Source organism: Oncorhynchus keta, chromosome 12 (assembly GCF_023373465.1).
Source record: "Oncorhynchus keta strain PuntledgeMale-10-30-2019 chromosome 12, Oket_V2, whole genome shotgun sequence".
Lineage (NCBI taxonomy): Eukaryota > Metazoa > Chordata > Actinopteri > Salmoniformes > Salmonidae > Oncorhynchus > Oncorhynchus keta.
This window is the reverse complement of record NC_068432.1, coordinates 22,491,523-22,515,304: the sequence shown is the minus strand read 5'-3', so window position 1 is coordinate 22,515,304 and position 23,782 is coordinate 22,491,523.

The window sequence follows — 23,782 nt, the reverse complement described above, 5'->3', positions numbered from 1 at the left end:
ATCTGTCGATGTGCCCTTGAGCAAAGCATTTAACCATAAATGCTCCAGGTTCGCTGTTGATAAATGCTGACCATGGCCGTGACCCCACTCTCCTAAGTTATCGCGGGGAGTTAGGATATGCAACAAAAACAACACAAATAATTTTCCCAACAATTGTTTGAGACAGATTATTTCACTGTATCAATTCCAGTGGGTCTGAAGTTTACATGCACTAAGTTGACTGTGCCTTTAAACAGCTTGGAAAATTCCAGAAAATGATGTCTTGGCTTTAGAAGCTTCTGACATTTGAGTCAATTGGAGGTGCACCTGTTGATGAATTTCAAGGCCTACCTTCAAACTCAGTCCCTCTTTGCTTGACTTAATGGGAAAATCAAATGAAATCAGCCAGAACTCAGAAAAAAGTCTGGTTCATCCTTGGGCGCAATTTTCAAACACCTGAAGGTACCACATTCATCTGTACAAACCATAATACGCAAGTATAAACACCATGGGACCACACAGCCGTCACACCGCTCATGAAGGAGACGCGTTCTGTCTCCTAGAGATGAACGTACTTTGGTGTGAAAAGTGAAAATCAATCCCAGAACAACAGCAAAGGACCTTGTGAAGATGCTGGAGGAAACCGGTACAAAAGTATCTATAGCCACAGTAAAACGAGTCCTATATCGACAACCTTAAAGGCTGCTCAGGAAGGAAGAAGCCACTGCTCCAAAACTGCCATAAAAAAGCTTGACTACTGTTTGCAACTGCACATGGGGACAAAGATCATACTTTTTGGAGAAATGTCCTCTGGTCTGATGATTTGGCCATAATGACCATTTATGTCTGGAGGAAAAAAGGGGATGCTTGCAAGCCGAAGAACACCATTCCAACGGAGAAGCACGGGGGTGGCAACATCATGTTGTGGGGGTGCTTTGCTGCAGGAGGGACTGGTGCACTTCACAAAATAGATGGCATCATGACGCAGGAAAAGTATGTGGATATAATGAAGCAACATCTCAAGACATCAGTCAGGAAGTTTAAGCTTGGTCACAAATGAGTCTTCCAAATGGACAATGACACCAAACATACTTCCAAAGTTGTGGTAAAATGGCTTAAGGACAACAAAGTCAAGGTATTGGAGTGGCCATCATTAAGCCCTGACCTCAATCCTATAGAACATTTGTGGGAAGAACTGAAAAGCGTGTGCGAGCAAGGAGGCCTAGAAACCTGATTCAGTTACACCAGCTCTGTCAAGAGGAATGAGAAAAAAGTCAACTTATTTTGGGAGGCTTGTGGAAGGCTACCCAAAACATTTGACCCAAGTTAAACAATTTAAAGGCAATGCTACCAAATACTAATTGAGTGTATGTAAACTTCTGACCCACTGGGAATATGATGAAAGAAATAAAAGCTTAAATAAACCATTCTCTCCACTATTATTCTGACATTTCACATTCTTAAAATAAAGTGGTGATCCTAACTGACCTAAGACAGGGAACCTTCACTAGGATTGAATGTCAGGAATTGTGAAAAACTGAGTTTAATTGTATTTGGTGTATGTAAACTTCTGACTTCAACTGTGTGTATGTATGTATGTATGTATGTATGTATGTATGTATGTATGTATGTATGAACTTTGTGACCTTTTGCCACATTTCAGGCTTCAAACATAAAGATATAAAACTGTATTTATTTGTGAAGAATCAACAACAAGTGGGACACAATCATGAAGTGGAACGACATTTATTGGATATTTAAAACTTTTTTAACAAATCAAAAACTGAAAAATTGGGCGTGCAAAATTATTCAGCCCCCTTAAGCTAATAGTTTGTAGCACCACCTTTTGCTGCGATTACAGCTGTAAGTCGCTTGGGGTATGGCTCTATCAGTTTTGCACATCGAGAGACTGAATTTTTTTCCCATTTCTCCTTGCAAAACAGCTCGAGCTCAGTGAGGTTGGATGGAGAGCATTTGTGAACAGCAGCTTTCAGTTCTTTCCACAGATTCTCGATTGGATTCAGGTCTGGACTTTGACTTGGCCATTCTAACACCTGGATATGTTTATTTTTGAACCATTCCATTGTAGATTTTGCTTTATGTTTTGGATCATTGTCTTGTTGGAAGACAAATCTCTGTCTTTTGCAGACTCCATCAGGTTTTATTCCAGAATGGTCCTGTATTTGGCTCCATCCATCCTTCCCATCAATTTTAACCATCTTCCCTGTCCCTGCTGAAGAAAAGCAGGCCCAAACCATGATGCTGCCACCACCATGTTTGACAGTGGGGATGGTGTGTTCAGGGTGATGAGCTGTGTTGCTTTTACGCCAAACATAACGTTTTGCATTGTTGCCAAAAGGTTCAATTTTGGTTTCATCTGACCAGAGCACCTTCTTCCACATGTTTGGTGTGTCTCCCAGGTGGCTTGTGGCAAACTTTAAACAACACTTTTTATGGATATCTTTAAGAAATGGCTTTCTTCTTTCCACTCTTCCATAAAGGCCAGATTTGTGCAATATACGACTGATTGTTGTCCTATGGACAGAGCCTCCCACCTCAGCTGTAGATCTCTGCAGTTCATCCAGAGTGATCATGGGCCTCTTGGCTGCATCTCTGATCAGTCTTCTCCTTGTATGAGCTGAAAGTTTAGAGGGACGGCCAGGTCTTGGTAGATTTGCAGTGGTCTGATACTCCTTCCATTTCAATATTATCGCTTGCACAGTGCTCCTTGGGATGTTTAAAGCTTTGGAAATCTTTTTGTATCCAAATCCGGCTTTAAACTTCTTCACAACAGTATCTCGGACCTGCCTGGTGTGTTCCTTGTTCTTTATGATGCTCTCTGCGCTTTTAACGGACCTCTGAGACTATCACAGTGCAGGTGCATTTATACGGAGACTTGATTACACACAGGTGGATTGTATTTATCATCATTAGTCATTTAGGTCAACATTGGATCATTCAGAGATCCTCACTGAACTTCTGGAGAGAGGTTGCTGCACTGAAAGTAAAGGGACTGAATAATTTTGCACGCCCAATTATTCAGTTTTTCATTTGTTAAAAAAGTTTGAAATATTCAATAAATGTCGTTCCACTTCATGATTGTGTCCCACTTGTTGTTGATTCTTCACAAAAAAATACAGTTTTATATCTTTATGTTTGAAGCCTGAAATGTGGCAAAAGGTCGCAAAGTTCAAGGGGGCCGAATACTTTCGCAAGGCACTGTATATATATATATATATTCAAAAGTATTTGGACACTGCTTAAAATTCGTGGACTTGGCTATTTCAGCCACACCCATTGCTGACAGGTATATAAAATCGAGCACACAGCCATGCAATCTCAAAGACAAACATTGGCAGTAGAACGGCCTCACTGAAGAGCTCAGTGACTTTCAACGTGGCACCGTCATAGGATGCCACCTTTCTAACAAGTCAGTTCGTCAAATTTCTGCCCTAGTGCTGCCCTGGTAAACTGTAAATGCTGTTATTGTGAAATGGAAATGTGTAGGAGAAACAACGGCTCAGCCTTGAAGTGGTAGGCCACACAAGCTCAAAGAACTTGTCTGTGTAAAAATTGCCTGTCCTCTGTTGCAAAACTCACTACCAAGTTCCGTACTGAAGTCGGTTTCCATGGCCTAGCAGCCGCACACAAGCGTAAGATCACCATGCGCAAAGACTAGCGTCGGCTTGAGTGGTATAAAGCTCGCCTCCATTGGACTCTGGAGCAGTGAAAATGCCTGCTCTGGCAGTCCGACAGATTAATCTGGGTTTGGCGGATGCCAGGAGAATGCTACCTGCCTGAATGCCTTGTACCAACTGTAAAGTTTGGTGGAGGAGGCAAAATGGTCTGTGGCTGTTTTTCATGGTTCAGGCTAGGCCACTTAGTTCCAGTGAAGGGAAATCTTAATGCTACAGCATACAATGACGTTCTAGACTATTCTGTGCTTCCAGCTTTGTGGCAACAGTTTGGGGAAGGCTGTTTCCTGTTTCAGCATGACAGTGCCCCCGTGCACAAAGCAAGGTCAATACACAAATTAATCCTGACCTTAACCCCATCGAACACCTTTGGGATGAATTGGAACATTGACTGCAAGCCAGGCCTAATCGCCCAACATCACTGCTACTAATGCTCTTGTGGCTGAATGGAAGGAAGTCCCCGCAGCAATGTTTCAACATTTAGTGGAAATCCTTCCCAGAAGAGTGGAGGCTGTTGTTGTAGCAAAGGTGGTACCAACTCCATATTAATGCCCATGATTTTGGAATTTGATGCTTGACGAGCACGTGTCCATATACTTTTGGTCATGTAGTGTATAAAATATTTATTTTGTATTATTACAGAGCCACTTGCAGTTAACGTCACATTTATTTTTAGTAGAACGTTTAAAAATATCCTCTATCTGAAAGACAGGTGTTATTAAAAATACAAAATGAAATAAATATATTTTGCTTTTATACTCTATGGACTGTATTAATCAGTTGGAAAAGGAAGACCGATGAATTGGTCCGGCATTTCCATTGTCAGAGACCAAACTATTCGATCCTTTTGTACTCTAGCAACTGCAATGCAAGATCAAAACTCCATTTCAACGTTGGTCATGAACGCAGATTATTCTTTTGGAAGAGTATAAACTTGTCTTATTTATCATGAGACTGCGTTATGACATTGCATTATGTTTTGATCTGTGCAAAGCACTGCTGAAATCCCTCAACCACAGAATCAAAACGAAAACCTTGTTAGGAGGCACATCATTGTGGCTGAATAGACATTTTGGCTTGCTTCCATTCTTTGAATCCAACAGCCAAATCCCCTTCAAGTTGGGACTCCCCTGACAGTGTCTGGTTTTGGATGACAACAGGAACCAAACCATCTTCCCATGTGTAATCCGGTCACACCAGCTCCCATTTCTATGCTCCATTTACTTCTGGATCTTTGATTGTTATGAGTGTGGAAAGGGCTGGGAAGGGGCCTGACTGCATTTAGAAAACGGTGCGACTTGATAATGCTTTAAAACATTATTGTAAAGAAGAAGTGGTCTAGCATTGACAGTGTATTCTCCAAAGGAGCACCGCTCTGTATCTTAATCTACATCTAAAGTGAGATAATTGTTAACATTTTTATAGTCAGTTTCCCAATGTTACCTGTTGACTGGCATTCACCTTGATATTTTGACTTATACAACCCATCAGCACGCTCCACCATTCTCTGACAAAATTGTTTACAGTTTCTGTGTATATAAAGGTCTTTCCCATCTTCTAAAGGCCACAGGTTGTGGGAGCAGGAGAGGCCTGGAGCTGGGTCACTGCTGTTCCTAATTGCCCTTTAGTTCCCCACTCTTTATGTTACAGATCTGTCCAGCCTGTCTGATTTGTCTGTCACTTCATCCAGCCAAGCCCATGTCGGCTCCAAATGGCTTTGAGTGTATTTTGAAATAAAATGCCACTTTCCGGACCCAATTTAAGCAGACAAGTGCCCTCAATTTCAGGTTAGAGCCAATGACTCTCACCTTGTTCTCAGAGCACAATGCTCAGCAGAACTACCAAAAGTATAGCAGCTGTTCTTGCTTCTGTTTCTTTTTTATCCCCACTCACACCTTAGTAAAACACAGCACAATCACAGACTTGCATACTGTACGACTGAGATGTTATGTATGTATGCAGTATAACAAATGCTGACATGCAGTGCAGCCTATGCCTATATGCAGTCTGTGCTGCGTGTAGGGGCCCTGACCAAATTATATTTTTTGGGGGGGGTAATCATTCGGAGTCTCAACCTACTGTTGAGAGATAGCACAGTAGAATACACAACATGTGTCGGCAGTTTTCCTGGTGTTAAGAATGAACACATTCAGGAGAGAGGACCAGAGCACTTTAACTAGTTGCCTTGAACCAGGTCCTCAACAAGCATTAGCTGCAACTCATTGCTAATCAGTCTTTTTGGAAGAAGTGGACCCTTACCTTTTGGCTGATCCATTTGTGGTATCAGGGTGGGTGAAAACAGTTGGGTGCTGTGGAATCGGTGACGGTAACCAGAAGTGGGCTTGTGATAAGTGTTTGTGTTTCTGCTGCATTAAACTAATGGGTACAAGCAATGTGAATTGTTTTGCTCTCAAGAAAAGGGTGCCATTGAAAGGAGTGATTACTGGAGTAGCAGTAATTGTGAAAGTTGACCAACTGAAGGGGAAGTTTCCCGGTGTTTGTGATGCTCGTCGTTTAGTGAGACACAGACAGTGTGACGTGAGTGGTGAAACAGTCGTGTGTTCTTTTGAGTTTTGTTGTTGAGTCTTTGCCTGACAAAGTGATGTTACGATATAGACGTTATTCTTTACAAACCTTTGTGCAGAATACATTACCTTGTTACAGGTGTCAAGCTCATGGGCATGTGGCAGCAGTGTGTAGGAGGGAGGTTCCTAGGTGTGAGGAAGTGTGCAGAAGGGCATGAGACAAAGGAATGTGTAGTATTGGGGAAAGTAGTGGTATGTGTTAATTGTGAGGGTGCCCATGGGGCTGGGGATCAGAAATGTCCGGTGCGAGAGAAGCATGTTGAGGTTTCCAGGGTCCGAGCAGTACAGAAGTTGTCTGAGGCAGTGAAGAAAGTAGAGGAAGATTGGGGGGAGGGATCCTGAGAGTAGTGTGAGTGTAGATCTGTACCAGTAGAGGGGGATAGGCCAACAAGTGATATATGCTTCAGTAAGATTGATGTTTTGCATTTATAGCAATGGTTATCATCTGTACTGCATGGATGGACCATAAGTCACATAAAATGGAGGTTGTGGTGGCAGCTGCAGAGGTATTTGGGTGTACGAGACTTGATGTCAGAAGAGTTACAGGGTGTGTTGAGTGGTGGTGTCGCATCCTTTCAGCCTGTTGGCCTGAGGTAGGACTATATATATTTAAATAGTGGTGTAAGGTGGTGGGTTCTTAGTGAGTGTAGGCTTAGATGGTAGGGTATTGATTTATTAGTGTATATACAGTGGAGCAAAAAAAGTATTTAGTCAGCCACCAATTGTGCAAGTTCTCCCACTTAAAAAGATGAGAGAGGCCTGTAATTTTCATGATAGGTACACTTTAACAATGACAGACAAAATGAGAAAAAAAAATCCAGAAAATCACATTGTAGGATTTTTAATGAATGTTTTTGCAAATAATGGTGGAAAATAAGTATTTGGTCAATAACAAAAGTTTATCTCAATACTTTGTTATATACCCTTTGTTGGCAATGACAGAGGTCGAACATTTTCTGTAAGTCTTCACAAGGTTTTCACACACTGTTGCTGGTATTTTGGCCCATTCCTCCATGCAGATCTCCTCTAGAGCAGTGATGTTTAGGGGCTGTTGCTGGGCAACACAAACTTTCAACTCCCTCCAAAGATTTTCTATGGGGTTGAGATCTGGAGACTGGCTAGGCCACTCCAGGACCTTGAAATGCTTCTTACGAAGCCACTCCTTCGTTGCCCGGGCGGTGGGTTTGGATCATTGTCATGCTGAAAGACCCGGCCACATTTCATCTTCAATGCCCTTGCTGATGGAAGGAGGTTTTCACTCAAAATCTCACGATACATGTCCCCATTCATTCTTTCCTTTACACGGATCAGTCGTCCTGGTCCCTTTGCAGAAGAACAGCCCCAAAGCATGATGTTTCCACCCCCATGCTTCACAGTAGGTATGGTGTTCTTTGGATGCAACTCAGCATTCTTTGCCCACCAAACACGACAAGTTGAGTTTTTACCAAAAAGTTCTATTTTGGTTTCATCTGACCATATGACATTCTTCCAATCTTCTTCTGGATCATCCAAATGCTGTCTAGCAAACTTCAGACGGGCCTGGACATGTACTGGCTTAAGCAGGGGGACAAAGTACATTTTCCTCAGGAATGTAGTGAAGTAAAAGTTGTAAAATATACATGGTAAGGTACAGATACCCCCAAAAACTACTTAAGTAGTACTTTCAAGAATTTTTACTTAAGTACTTTACACCACCGCAAACAGGATGCATGTTTTGGAATATTTTAATTAAACTGTAAGTGCTGTTTTTGTGAAGTGTAAACATCTAGGAGAACCAACAGCTCAGCTGCGAAGTGGTAGGCCACACAAGCTCACAGAACGGGACCGCCGAAGTATGTAGAAATCATCTGTCCTCGATTGCAACACTCACTACCGAGTTCCAAACTGCCTCTGTAAACAACGTCAGCACAAGAACTGTTCATCGGGAGCTTCATGAAATGGGTTTCCATGGCTGAGCAACTGCACACAAGCCTAAAATCACCATGCACAATACCAAGCGTTGGCTGGAGTGGTGTAAAGCTCGCCACCATTGGACTCTGGAGTGAATCCCGCTTCACCATCTGGCAGTCTGTCAGACGGATCTGGGTTTGGCGGATGCCAGGAGCACGCTACCTGCCCCAAAGCATAGCACAAACGGTAAAGTTTGGTGTTTGAGGAATAACGGTCTGGGCTGTTTTTCATGGTTTTGGCTCGGTCCTTTAGTTCCAGTAAAGGGAAATCTAAATGCTACAGCATACAATGAATGGCATTCCAGACGATTCTGTGCTTCCAACATTGTGGCAATAGTTTGGGGAAGGCCGTTTCCTATTTAAGCATGACAATGCCCCCGTGCACAAAGCGAGGTCCATACAGAAATGGCTTGTCGAGATTGGTGTGGATGAACATTACTGGTCTGCACAGAGCCCTGACCTCAATCCCATTGAACACCTTTGAGATGAATTGGAACACTGACTGCGTGGCAGGCCTAATCGCCCAACATCAGTGCCTGACATCACAAATGCTCTTGTGGCTTAATGGAAGCAAGTCCCTACAGCAATCTTCCAGCATCTTCTCGTATTGAGGAAACCATCTGGTCTTTCTGCTCTACACAAGGAAAGAGGACGTTATATTACTTCTCGCTGTGAAACAATAACACTGATTCATTACTATATGAGCATGGCAGTTAAAACATGAGCTGATTGATTTGATTGAGGGAGAACGATACTATACTATAACATCAGCAATGTGTTAATCCTTACATGGGCATGTATGGCAGCAACATTATCACATTAAATTATTACATTAGGGAACAACCAAGTTACCCACTGGGCACAGACATCCATTCAACTTCTATTCCAGGTTGCTTCAATGTAATTTCATTGAAATGACGTGTATACAACATTGGTTCAACCAGTGGGTAGGCTCATTTTTTTGTCGTTTTAAATGGGGATTTGCTACAGGATGGGGTCATGAAACAATTCACATTAATTTTGATTTATATATGAAGAAACTTGATAAAACATTTATTGGATTGCTGGGCCAACTTACTGTTCAGAAAAAAGTATTCACCTCTGACAGGGTATGTTCTCTTCTGGGCTTGGTACCCTTTGAGGTCTCCGGATGCAATTATAAAAGATTAAAGACACTCAATAATGCATAATTTCAACCTTATGCTCAACAACCAATGAGTCAACTGGATGTGTGATCTGCTCAGGGAGATGGTTGTGAAAGAAAGACAAAAGGCCTTGATTTGAGAATGCCCTATTTTATTAATCATGGGCCTGATTCAGACTTAAGAAATGAACACATTTCCTAGACACTTCTCAGTAGATGTTATTCAGATTTACCTCATGCAGGTGTGACATGGGCTTTGCAGGCGTGGATCCCTTGCGTGCACTGAATTAAACCATTGACAATTCTCGCACTTGCTGGCCAACAGGTTTTCTCGTGGAGTTTTCATTCAAAATGTTTTTTTGTGCATTTATCTAAAGCCATCCCTTTCAAATTTGGTGTAGCTTTTTAATTTGAGTTTTTTTTGACAGACTGTAGAATATATGGAGAGAGTGGTTCAGAATATTATGGACCAATAAAAGAAAGCCATGTAAATAGACTCATGAGCCTATTAATCTCCTTTTCAGAACCAGTTGGTAGATTTAAAAAATACTCTGATCTTGTATAGTATTTAGGGTTAGGAAAATACTGTATTTATGAATAATAACAAAACCCGTCTGGAGAGCCTTTACGCACAAAATATATTGGTGAATCATAAATAGGGGTTTGATTCAGCCTGGAAGTTGTCATATTCAATTGTTTTGTTCGATAAATATCTCTTTATATCCAAAAACCTCAGTTTTGTTTGCGTGTTTTCTTCAGTAATCCACAGGCTCAAACGCAGTCACAACAGGCAGACAAAAAAAATCCTAATTGTATCCATAAAGTTCATAGAAACATGTCAAACAATGTTTATATTCAATCCTCAGGTTGTTTTTACCCTAAATAATCGTTAATATTGCAACCGGACAATAACGTCGTCAATATAAAAGGTAAACAATAAAGGCACTTTCTCGGTCGCGCGCATGAAAAAGCTCTGTGACACTGTAGGGTCCACTCATTCAGACTGCTCTTACTCCCTCATTTTTCAGAATACAAGCCTGAAACAATTTCTAAAGACTGTTGACAATTAGTGGAAGGCAAAGGAACTGCAATTTGAGTCCTAAGTCAATGGATACATGGATACATTGGGGCGGCAGGGTAGCATAGCGGTTAGAGCGTTGGACTAGTAACCGGAAGGTTGCAAGTTCAAATCCCCGAGCTGACAAGGTATGAATCTGTCGTTCTGCCCCTGAACAAGGCAATTAACCCACTAGGATGTCATTGAAAATAAGAATTTGTTCTTAACTGACTTGCCTAGTTAAATAAAAAATAAAATAAAAAAATACTGTAATGGCATTGAATAGAAAACTATAAAACAAATTCCTACTTCCTGGATATATTTTTCTCAGCCTGCCAAATCAGTTCTGTTATACTATTTGAATCTTTCTAGGGCAGGCTAGCGGAACCCCTCGATAACATTCCGCTGAAAAGGCAGCGGAAATATGTAACTTTCACACCTCTTGCGACGAGCAAACCCTTATCCGGGAGCGTAATCATAGCCTCAAACGCATTAGCATAACGCAGCGGACATAAATACGCAAAAAATCGCAAATAAAATAAATATATTCAAACACAAGCTTAGCCTTTTGTTAACAGCACTGTCATCTCAGATTTTCAAAATCTGCGTTACAGCCAACGCTAGACAAGCATTTGTGTAAGTTTATCATGGCATAATGCTATGTTAGGCTCTGCTGGCAGCAGGCAACATTTTCACGAAAATAAGAAAAGCAACCAAATTAAATAATTTACCTTTGAAGAACTTCAGATGCTTTCACTCAGGAGACTCCCAGTTAGATAGCAAATTTTTTATTTTTATTTTTTTATTTCACCTTTATTTAACCAGGTAGGCTAGTTGAGAACAAGTTCTCATTTGCAACTGCGACCTGGCCAAGATAAAGCATAGCAGTGTGAACAGACAACACAGAGTTACACATGGAGTAAACAATTAGCAAGTCAATAACACAGTAGAAAAAAATGGGCAGTCTATATACAATGTGTGCAAAAGGCATGAGGAGGTAGGCGAATAATACAATTTTGCAGATTAACACTGGAGTGATAAATGATCAGATGGGCATGTACAGGTAGAGATATTGGTGTGCAAAAGAGCAGAAAAGTAAATAAATAAAAACAGTATAAAAACAGTATGGGAATGAGGTAGGTGAAAAAGGGTGAGCTATTTACCTATAGACTATGTACAGCTGCAGCGATCGGTTAGCTGCTCGGATAGCTGATGTTTGAAGTTGGAGAGGGAGATAAAAGTCTCCAACTTCAGCGATTTTTGCAATTCGTTCCAGTCACAGGCAGCAGAGTACTGGAACGAAAGGCGGCCAAATGAGGTGTTGGCTTTAGGGATGATCAGTGAGATACACCTGCTGGAGCGCGTGCTACGGATGGGTGTTGCCATCGTGACCAGTGAACTGAGATAAGGCGGAGCTTTACCTAGCATGGACTTGTAGATGACCTGAGCCAGTGGGTCTGGCGACGAATATGTAGTGAGGGCCAGCCGACTAGAGCATACAAGTCGCAGTGGTGGGTGGTATAAGGTGCTTTAGTGACAAAACGGATGGCACTGTGATAGACTGCATCCAGTTTGCTGAGTAGAGTGTTGGAAGCCATTTTGTAGATGACATCGCCAAAGTCGAGGATCGGTAGGATAGTCAGTTTTACTAGGGTAAGCTTGGCAGCGTGAGTGAAGGAGGCTTTGTTGCGGAATAGAAAGCCGACTCTGGATTTGATTTTTGATTGGAGATGTTTGATGTGAGTCTGGAAGGAGAGTTTGCAGTCTAGCCAGACACCTAGGTACTTATAGATGTCCACATATTCAAGGTTGGAACCATCCAGGGTGGTGATGCTAGTCGGGCATGCGGGTGCAGGCAGCGATCGGTTGAAAAGCATGCATTTGGTTTTACTCGCGTTTAAGAGCAGTTGGAGGCCACGGAAGGAGTGCTGTATGGCATTGAAGCTCGTTTGGAGGTTTGATAGCACAGTGTCCAATGACGGGCCGAAAGTATATAGAATGGTGTCGTCTGCGTAGAGGTGGATCAGGGAATCGCCCGCAGCAAGAGCAACATCATTGATATATACAGAGAAAAATGTTCCTTTTTTCCAAAAATATTATTTTTGTAGGTGAAATAGCTTCCATTTCTTCATCATGCTTAACTGAAAAATCGACCGGAAAATGCTGCAACTATAACGCCAAACTTTTTTCAAAATTTGCTCCATAATATCGACAGAAACACGGCAAACATTGTTTAGGATCCATCCTCAAGGTGTTTTTAACATATATATTCGATAATATATCCGTCGAGGTAATTGGTTTCTCATAAGAAGCGATTGGGAAAATGGCTACCTCAGTATTTTACTCAAGATTTTCTGCGGGAGACACCATATGACCACATGCTATATATGGTCCCTTACAGCCATTCTTCAATGGAAATGCCTAAAAAGACGTCACAATGCTGTAGACACCTTGGGGAAAATGTGGAAAACGTAAGCTCATTTGTAACTCATTCCCAGCCATATAAGGAGTCATTGGCATGAGGCGGTTTCAAAACATTTATAATACTGTTATACATTTACATTTAAGTCATTTAGCAGACGCTCTTATCCAGAGCGACTTACAAATTGGTGCATTCACCTTATGACATTATACTGATAACAGGTTCAAACAGGTGCCATTAATACAGGTAACGAGTGGAGGACAGAAGAGCCTCTTAAAGAAGAAGTTACAGGTCTGTGAGAGACAGAAATCTTGCTTGTTTGTCGGTGTCATAGTTGAAGTGTACCTATGACGAAAATTACAGGCCTCTCTCATCTTTTTAAGTGCGAGAACTTGCACAATTGGTGGCTGACTAAATACTTTTTTGCCCCACTGTAGTTGCATCATGCAGCCCATATACATTTGGATTTCCAAGACATTATAATGTTTGTACCATTCACAACTAAAGTGACCAAATATCTCTAAATCTAGTATATAGGACCTGTTTCAAATGACTACTCTTATGCTTAAGGTAGCCACTTCATATGCACACTCACCCCTGAATGGGAAAAATATCATTTCTATTTCATTCAATTCAATTATATTCTTCTTACTATAAAATTATATAAGACAATGGCATTGTGGTATTGTCTGCTAAATGAACAAGCCTACAGCCTATGGTATGGCGCATAGCCGGATAACATACAGTAGGTCAACTTATTCTGTTCCTTATATCATAATGTCATTCTTTAGACCTGCCTAAAATAAATAATGGATTTATTGTGCTGGTGTATTATAAATTGATTTATTAGATTTTTTAAATGTAGATGTTCCAAAGGAGTGCATCATTAACTTGCTTGCGTGGAAGCCTGGAGATGCTAACTGTGTGTATGTTAATTAACGGTCAATTACCATGAGACGGGCAGCATTTTGCACTGACAATAACCGGCTAACAAAATGTCATGACTTTCACAGGCCTAGTATTTATCAATTAGCTGATATAGCAACTATTAAATCTGAAACAGGGGAATTACTATCAGAATCCCAAATGAATCAATCAAACATTGTCCTGCTTCTATAAAGATCTGTATACCTCTGTTTGTTAATCCACACTAAACCAGACTAAGTCCTTTCTAAAATAATTAAGAACTCCTTTTCTCTCAACAGAAGAAGCCACCTCGCTGGGAGCCCAAATCTTTCTCAATGAATTAAAAAGGGCATTGGATAGTATGAATGAAGGCAAATCACCTGGATGGGACATTATTCCTACTGAGGTATATTTAAAATTAATGTTAATTAAAATGTATTTTAAAAAATGAGGATGCCACCCAGTGTTTTCATTTAAGTCGCCAGCAGCATACCACCCTGAATCCCACTGCTGGCTTACATCTGAAGCTAAGCAGGGTTGGTCCTAGTCTGTCCCTAGATGGCAGACCAGATGCTGCTGGAAGTGGTGTTGGAGGGCAAGTAGGAGGCACTCTTTCCTCTGGTCTAACAAAACATATCCCACTGCCCTGTGTAGGGTGCTGTCTTTTGGCTGGGATGTACTTCTTAGAACTACCCCTCCCGGATCCGGGAGAATTGTCATCAACTACACTAATTAGCACAACGGACAAAAAATCTTACTAGAAAATATTAATATTCATGAAATCACAAGTGAAATATAGGGAAACACAGCTTAGCCTTTTGTTATCTATTCGATAATTTATCAACCGGGACAATTGGCTTTTCAGTAGGAGCGAGAGGAACAATGGCCGCCTTTGTCTATTACGCAAGAATCAGAAAACTAGCCCGTTTACTTTGGGAACTTTATTTTTCCAAAAATGAAAATAGTTCCCCCAAGCCTTAACAGGTTTTAACTGGCAGAATATCTATTGTCAAAATGAATATATTGCCACGGCCAAATTTTTGAAGTTCAATGCTTCCCATGGCACCCCCTTCTGGCTATTGGGATCAAATTCATAGTACAGTTTCAAAATGTATATGGCAAGGTAAACGATCCTGTATACAATTAAGACATTTGCAAAGAGGGAAAGATGTAGGAGGATTGTTCGTACCATACGTTGAAGTGTATTTCCAGGCACTAGCATTTTGCCCCATCCTAAATTTGGTTTAGACATGATTCTTCTACCCCATGGCTCAGTATAGAGAGAAACATGGTGTCTCCTATTGCCCTGGAAGAGGTGGTCTTCACTGACACTGTACAGTGCCTTCGGAAAGTATTCAGACCACTAGACTTTTTAGACATTTTGTTACATTACAGCCTTATTCTAAAATGGATTCAAAAAATAAAATCCTCAGCAATCTACACACAATACCCCATAATGACAAAGCGAAAACAGGTTTTTAGATAAACCAGAAATATCTTATTTACATGAGTATTCAGACCCTTTGCTCTGAGTCTTAAAATTGAGCTCAGGTGCATCCTGTTTCCTTTGAAAATCCTTGACGTTTCTACAACTTGATTGGAGTCCACCTGTGGTAAATTAAATTGATTGGACATGATTTGGAAAGGCACACACCTGTCTATATAAAGTCCCACAGTTGACAGGTCATGTAAGAGCAAAAACCAAGCCATGAGGTCGAACGAATTGTCCGTAGATCTCCGAGACAGGATTGTGTCGAGGCACAGATCTGGGGAAAAGTAACAAAACATTTATGCATAATTAAAGGTCCCCAAGAGCACAGTGGCCATTCTTAAATGGAATAAGTTTGGAACCACCAAGATTTAGGGATCCTCTGTGGAGATGGCAGAACCTTCCAGAAGGACAACCATCTCTGCAGCACTCCACCAATCAGGCCTTTACGGTAGAGTGGCCAGACGGAAGCCACTCCTCAGTAAAAGGCACAACGAAAGGCACCTCAGACCATGAAAAACAAGATTCTCTGGTCTGATGAAACCAAGATTGGACTTTGGAATGAATGCCAAGTGTCATGTCTGGAGGAAATCTGGCACCATCCCTACGGTAAAGCATGGTGGTGGCAGCATCATGCTGTTGGGATGTTTTTCAGCAGCAGGGACTGGGAGACTAGTCAGGATGGAGGGAGCAAAGTACAGAGAGATTCTTAATGAAACCTGCTCCAGAGTGCTCAGGACCTCAGACTGGGGTGAAGGTTCACTTTCCAACAGGTTAATGACCCAAAGCACGCAGCCAAGACAACGCAGGAGTGGTTTCGGGACAAGTCTCTGATTGTTCTTGAGTGGCCAACCAGAGCCCGGATTTGAACCAGATCGTACATCTCTGGAGTGACCTGAAAATAGCTGTGCAGCAACGCTCCCCATCCAACCTCACAGAGCTGGAGAGGATCTGCAGAGAAGAATGGGAGAAACTCCCCAAATACAGGTGTGCCAAGCTTGTAGTGTCATACCCAAGATGACTTGAGGCTGTAATTGCTGCCGAAGCTGCTTCACCAAAGTACTGAGTAAAGGGTCTGAATACTTTTGTAAATGTGATATCAGTTTTTTTATTAGTAATAAATTAGCACAAAAAAATCCCCAAAACTGTTTTTGCTTTGTCATAATGGAGTTTGTGTGTATAACAAGTATATAGTACTTGTTTTATTTTTTAAATCCATTTTAGAATAAGGCTGTAAGGTATCAACATTTTGAAAAGTCAAGGGGTCTGAATACTTTCTGAACGTACTGTATATCCCCTAAAACAATGTAAATGATGCTTTGTTCCTATTATTGCTCACGCAATTCCTATTTGGCGCAAAATTGTAAAACAATGTAACTGGGAATCAAAATGGCATGCCCATATTCCAATATTTCACACTAATGACATTCAATTTGTAGTGCGGCCTTTTGCATCCAACCCAATGGTCCAAATGTGGAATCTGTATGCTTGCCGATATCATGGACATTAATGGTCTGAAAACATTCCAAGAAACATACACATTAACAGGCAACTCCTTTTTTCTACATTTACAACTTAGGTAAACTATGCTGGCCTATGGAGTCCCTTGGCGAACCCAACTACCGAACCATCTATTGATGGGATTTACAAATACATTTTTGGGACTCCCGATAAGACTGATCTCTATAATATGTGAGCAACTTTTGGAAAGCTAATATTCTGAGCTAGCCATTTAAAAAAGTATGGTACACAGAATCTGAATAACCCTTTAACTGCAACAGAATATGGAAAAAATATGGCATTAGCATCTCCTAATCCATTTAACACCAAGGAAACTTTTTATGTAGAAATTGTCCCTAACTCCCAACTGTTCACTGTGTCCCCTAAATCAGTTAGGCACGTTCCTTCATATGATGTGGGAGTACCCTGGGAGTACCCTGTAGTTAATAAATGCTTCTCAGGCAAAGTTACAAAATTCATTTAGAAGTGCATGAATGTAAATATTAAATGCTTTGCATCCGTGATAGCTCCTTGAATCTCTCAATCAATCAGATGACTATTACTGCTGGCAGGCAGTACTGCTGCATAAAAAGAGATGTTGGCTTTTTGATGGCAATCACCTCACTCTCTTCCAATTCACCAGTAGATTACAGTTACTATTAGAAGTTATAACATTAGAATTGACAGTGAGAATGAACATAAAGCCCACCACAATACAAACAAAATACAGCATCTACAGTGCATTCGGAAAGTATTCAGACCCTTTCACTTTTTCCACATTTCGTTACATTACAGCCTTATTTTAAAATGGATTAAATTCATTTTTTCCCTCATCACTCTACACACAATACCCCATAATGACAAAGCGAAAACAGGTTTTTAGATGAACCAGAAATACCTTATTTACATGAGTATTCAGACCCTTTGATCTGAGTCTTAAAATTGAGCTCAGGTGCATCCTGTTTCCTTTGAAAATCCTTGACGTTTCTACAACTTGATTGGAGTCCACCTGTGGTAAATTAAATTGAATGGACATGATTTGGAAAGGCACACACCTGTCTATATAAAGTCCCACAGTTGACAGGTCATGTAAGAGCAAAAACCAAGCCATGAGGTCGAACGAATTGTCCGTAGATCTCCGAGACAGGATTGTGTCGAGGCACAGATCTGGGGAAAAGTAACAAAACATTTATGCATAATTAAAGGTCCCCAAGAACACAGTGGCCAACACCATTCTTAAATGGAATAAGTTTGGAACCACCAAGATTTAGGGATCCTCTGTGGAGATGGCAGAACCTTCCAGAAGGACAACCATCTCTGCAGCACTCCACCAATCAGGCCTTTATGGTAGAGTGACCAGACGGAAGCCACTCCTCAGTAAAAGGCACAACAAAAGGCACCTCAGACCATGAAAAACAAGATTCTCTGGTCTGATGAAACCAAGATTGGACTCTTTGGAATGAATGCCAAGTGTCATGTCTGGAGGAAATCTGGCACCATCCCTACGGTAAAGCATGGTGGTGGCAGCATCATGCTGTTGGGATGTTTTTCAGCAGCAGGGACTGGGAGACTAGTCAGGATGGAGGGAGCAAAGTACAGAGAGATTCTTAATGAAACCTGCTCCAGAGTGCTCAGGACCTCAGACTGGGGTGAAGGTTCACTTTCCAACAGGTTAATGACCCAAAGCACGCAGCCAAGACAACGCAGGAGTGGTTTCGGGACAAGTCTCTGATTGTTCTTGAGTGGCCAACCAGAGCCCGGATTTGAACAAGATCGTACATCTCTGGAGAGACCTGAAAATAGCTGTGCAGCAACGCTCCCCATCCAACCTCACAGAGCTGGAGAGGATCTGCAGAGAAGAATGGGAGAAACTCCCCAAATACAGGTGTGCCAAGCTTGTAGTGTCATACCCAAGATGACTTGAGGCTGTAATTGCTGCCGAAGCTGCTTCACCAAAGTACTGAGTAAAGGGTCTGAATACTTTTGTAAATGTGATATCATTTTTTTATTAGTAATAAATTAGCACAAAAAAATCCCCAAAACTGTTTTTGCTTTGTCATAATGGAGTTTGTGTGTATAACAAGTATATAGTACTTGTTTTATTTTTTAAATCCATTTTAGAATAAGGCTGTAAGGTATCAACATTTTGAAAAGTCAAGGGGTCTGAATACTTTCTGAACGTACTGTATATCCCCTAAAACAATGTAAATGATGCTTTGTTCCTATTATTGCTCACGCAATTCCTATTTGGCGCAAAATTGTAAAACAATGTAACTGGGAATCAAAATGGCATGCCCATATTCCAATATTTCACACTAATGACATTCAATTTGTAGTGCGGCCTTTTGCATCCACCCCAATGGTCCAAATGTGGAATCTGTATGCTTGCCGATATCATGGACATTAATGGTCTGAAAACATTCCAAGAAACATACACATTAACAGGCAACTCCTTTTTTCTACATTTACAACTTAGGTAAACTATGCTGGCCTATGGAGTCCCTTGGCGAACCCAACTACCGAACCATCTATTGATGTGATTTACAAATACATTTTTGGGACTCCCGATAAGACTGATCTCTATAATATGTGAGCAACTTTTGGAAAGCTAATATTCTGAGCTAGCCATTTAAAAAATATGGTACACAGAATCTGAATAACCCTTTAACTGGAACAGAATATGGAAAAAATATGGCATTAGCATCTCCTAATCCATTTAACACCAAGGAAACTTTTTATGTAGAAATTGTCCCTAACTCCCAACTGTTCACTGTGTCCCCTAAATCAGTTAGGCACGTTCCTTCATATGATGTGGGAGTACCCTGGGAGTACCCTGTAGTTAATAAATGCTTCTCAGGCAAAGTTACAAAATTCATTTAGAAGTGCATGAATGTAAATATTAAATGATTTGCATCCGTGATAGCTCCTTGAATCTCTCAATCAATCAGATGACTATTACTGCTGGCAGGCAGTACTGCTGCATAAAAAGAGATGTTGGCTTTTTGATGGCAATCACCTCACTCTCTTCCAATTCACCAGTAGATACAGTTACTATTAGAAGTTATAACATTAGAATTGACAGTGAGAATGAACATAAAGCCCACCACAATACAAACAAAATACAGCATCTACAGTGCATTCGGAAAGTATTCAGACCCTTTCACTTTTTCCACATTTCGTTACATTACAGCCTTATTTTAAAATGGATTAAATTCATTTTTTCCCTCATCACTCTACACACAATACCCCATAATGACAAAGCGAAAACAGGTTTTTAGATAAACCAGAAATACCTTATTTACATGAGTATTCAGACCCTTTGATCTGAGTCTTAAAATTGAGCTCAGGTGCATCCTGTTTCCTTTGAAAATCCTTGACGTTTCTACAACTTGATTGGAGTCCACCTGTGGTAAATTAAATTGATTGGACATGATTTGGAAAGGCACACACCTGTCTATATAAAGTCCCACAGTTGACAGGTCATGTAAGAGCAAAAACCAAGCCATGAGGTCGAACGAATTGTCCGTAGATCTCCGAGACAGGATTGTGTCGAGGCACAGATCTGGGGAAAAGTAACAAAACATTTATGCATAATTAAAGGTCCCCAAGAACACAGTGGCCAACACCATTCTTAAATGGAATAAGTTTGGAACCACCAAGATTTAGGGATCCTCTGTGGAGATGGCAGAACCTTCCAGAAGGACAACCATCTCTGCAGCACTCCACCAATCAGGCCTTTATGGTAGAGTGGCCAGACGGAAGCCACTCCTCAGTAAAAGGCACAACAAAAGGCACCTCAGACCATGAAAAACAAGATTCTCTGGTCTGATGAAACCAAGATTGGACTCTTTGGAATGAATGCCAAGTGTCATGTCTGGAGGAAATCTGGCACCATCCCTACGGTAAAGCATGGTGGTGGCAGCATCATGCTGTTGGGATGTTTTTCAGCAGCAGGGACTGGGAGACTAGTCAGGATGGAGGGAGCAAAGTACAGAGAGATTCTTAATGAAACCTGCTCCAGAGTGCTCAGGACCTCAGACTGGGGTGAAGGTTCACTTTCCAACAGGTTAATGACCCAAAGCACGCAGCCAAGACAACGCAGGAGTGGTTTCGGGACAAGTCTCTGATTGTTCTTGAGTGGCCAACCAGAGCCCGGATTTGAACAAGATCGTACATCTCTGGAGAGACCTGAAAATAGCTGTGCAGCAACGCTCCCCATCCAACCTCACAGAGCTGGAGAGGATCTGCAGAGAAGAATGGGAGAAACTCCCCAAATACAGGTGTGCCAAGCTTGTAGTGTCATACCCAAGATGACTTGAGGCTGTAATTGCTGCCGAAGCTGCTTCACCAAAGTACTGAGTAAAGGGTCTGAATACTTTTGTAAATGTGATATCAGTTTTTTTATTAGTAATAAATTAGCACAAAAAAATCCCCCAAACTGTTTTTGCTTTGTCATAATGGAGTTTGTGTGTATAACAAGTATATAGTACTTGTTTTATTTTTTAAATCCATTTTAGAATAAGGCTGTAAGGTATCAACATTTTGAAAAGTCAAGGGGTCTGAATACTTTCTGAACGTACTGTATATCCCCTAAACAATGTAAATGATGCTTTGTTCCTATTATTGCTCACGCAATTCCTATTTGGCGCAAAATTGTAAAACAATGTAACTGGGAATCAAAATGGCATGCCCATATTCCAATATTTCACACTAATGACATTCAATTTGTAGTGCGGCCTTTTGCATCCACCCCAATGGTCCAAATGTGGAATCTGTATGCTTGCCGATATCATGGACATTAATGGTCTGAAAACATTCCAAGAAACATACACATTAACAGGCAACTCCTTTTTTCTACATTTACAACTTAGGTAAACTATGCTGGCCTATGGAGTCCCTTGGCGAACCCAACTACCGAACCATCTATTGATGGGATTTACAAATACATTTTTGGGACTCCCGATAAGACTGATCTCTATAATATGTGAGCAACTTTTGGAAAGCTAATATTCTGAGCTAGCCATTTAAAAAGTATGGTACACAGAATCTGAATAACCCTTTAACTGGAACAGAATATGGAAAAAATATGGCATTAGCATCTCCTAATCCATTTAACACCAAGGAAACTTTTTATGTAGAAATTGTCCCTAACTCCCAACTGTTCACTGTGTCCCCTAAATCAGTTAGGCACGTTCCTTCATATGATGTGGGAGTACCCTGGGAGTACCCTGTAGTTAATAAATGCTTCTCAGGCAAAGTTACAAAATTCATTTAGAAGTGCATGAATGTAAATATTAAATGATTTGCATCCGTGATAGCTCCTTGAATCTCTCAATCAATCAGATGACTATTACTGCTGGCAGGCAGTACTGCTGCATAAAAAGAGATGTTGGCTTTTTGATGGCAATCACCTCACTCTCTTCCAATTCACCAGTAGATACAGTTACTATTAGAAGTTATAACATTAGAATTGACAGTGAGAATGAACATAAAGCCCACCACAATACAAACAAAATACAGCATCTACAGTGCATTCGGAAAGTATTCAGACCCTTTCACTTTTTCCACATTTCGTTACATTACAGCCTTATTTTAAAATGGATTAAATTCATTTTTCCCTCATCACTCTACACACAATACCCCATAATGACAAAGCGAAAACAGTTTTAGAAATGTTTGATGATTTGTTTGCTAATTTATTAGAAATAAAAACATGTATTTACATAAGCATTCAGACCCTTTACTCAGTACTTTGTTGAAGCACCTTTGGCAGCGATTACATCCTCGAGTCTTCTTGGGTATGACACTACAAGCTTGGCATCTCTGGGTGACATGTCACCCCCCCACCCAAACAAAAAATGACACAAAAAAAACTTGCTAAAAACATGTTTTATTACAGTTAATGGAGAATGGTGTTATTTCTATAAAATAAAATAAACTACTTGTTCTACTTGGAACTGACGGGTTGCTCGACTTTATTCATTGTTTCATTGTGAGTAAAGTGGTGGAATTATGAGAGAATTAAGTCAAGTAAGAATTTCAGCGTATTTGTAGACGCCTCCCAACAAATAGTGGGTGATTAGCATGCTATTCTCATGCTCAAGGTCAGAATAAGCATAGAGAAAATAAAATGGATTTGGTTGGAATTCCCCCCCATGTGAAGCCTTGCATTGAGAAAAGGCCAAGTATACTAGATTTCTTCTCTCTCCCTGGGTGAAGGATTCTCTCCAGATATGTTATTTTCCTGAAGTGGGGTTTGTTACTGTTAATATGATAGTAGTAGATGTTTAGGTGGGAATATAGCACAAAAAAAGTGCCTTTGTGTTTTTCATTTTTCCACTGAGCGTGGAAGGACAGACACAAATGATGTTAGCTCCCAAAGGAAATCCATTGCAGACACCGCTAGGCAGCCCTTGAGATAAAGCAACAACAGAAGCCAGACACAAACAGGTTCATTGCATCCTGGACGAGCTAGTATGGAGGCTTCAATAAAGCAATATTCATAGCTGTCCCTGAATAAACTTGCGTATAGAGCATCCCCATCACATTGACAGCTTCCTGGCTGGGGTCTGGCTTTTTTCAATCAAATAATAACGCTACCTGCTGAATCGTGAATGCATCATTTAAAATAGTAAAATAATGCATTGTTATTTCTATCATTAAGGTATCTTTATTATAGATAACATTGCAGGATCAGCAAGGAGGACGTTTAGTGTGTCAGTTCTGTTCATAGAATAATAATTAGTATAGAAGGTCTTTGTAAATGCCAACCTGATTAGTTTATAGTTATAGATATTCATTAACATAATTCATTTGCAATAACGTTAGCAATAACCTGCCATGTTGGACTTATAACTGCAAGGTTGGAAGATCAAATTCCTGAGCTGACAAGGTAAAACCCTGTGGCTCTGTGGCAAACTCTGTGGCAGTTAACCCACTGTTTCTAGGCCATAATTGAAAATAAGAATTTGTTCTTAACTGACTTTCCTGGTTAAATAAAGGCAAAGTCAATTTAAAAAAACAATGGATTAATGCTGTAATAATCACAATGAAGGC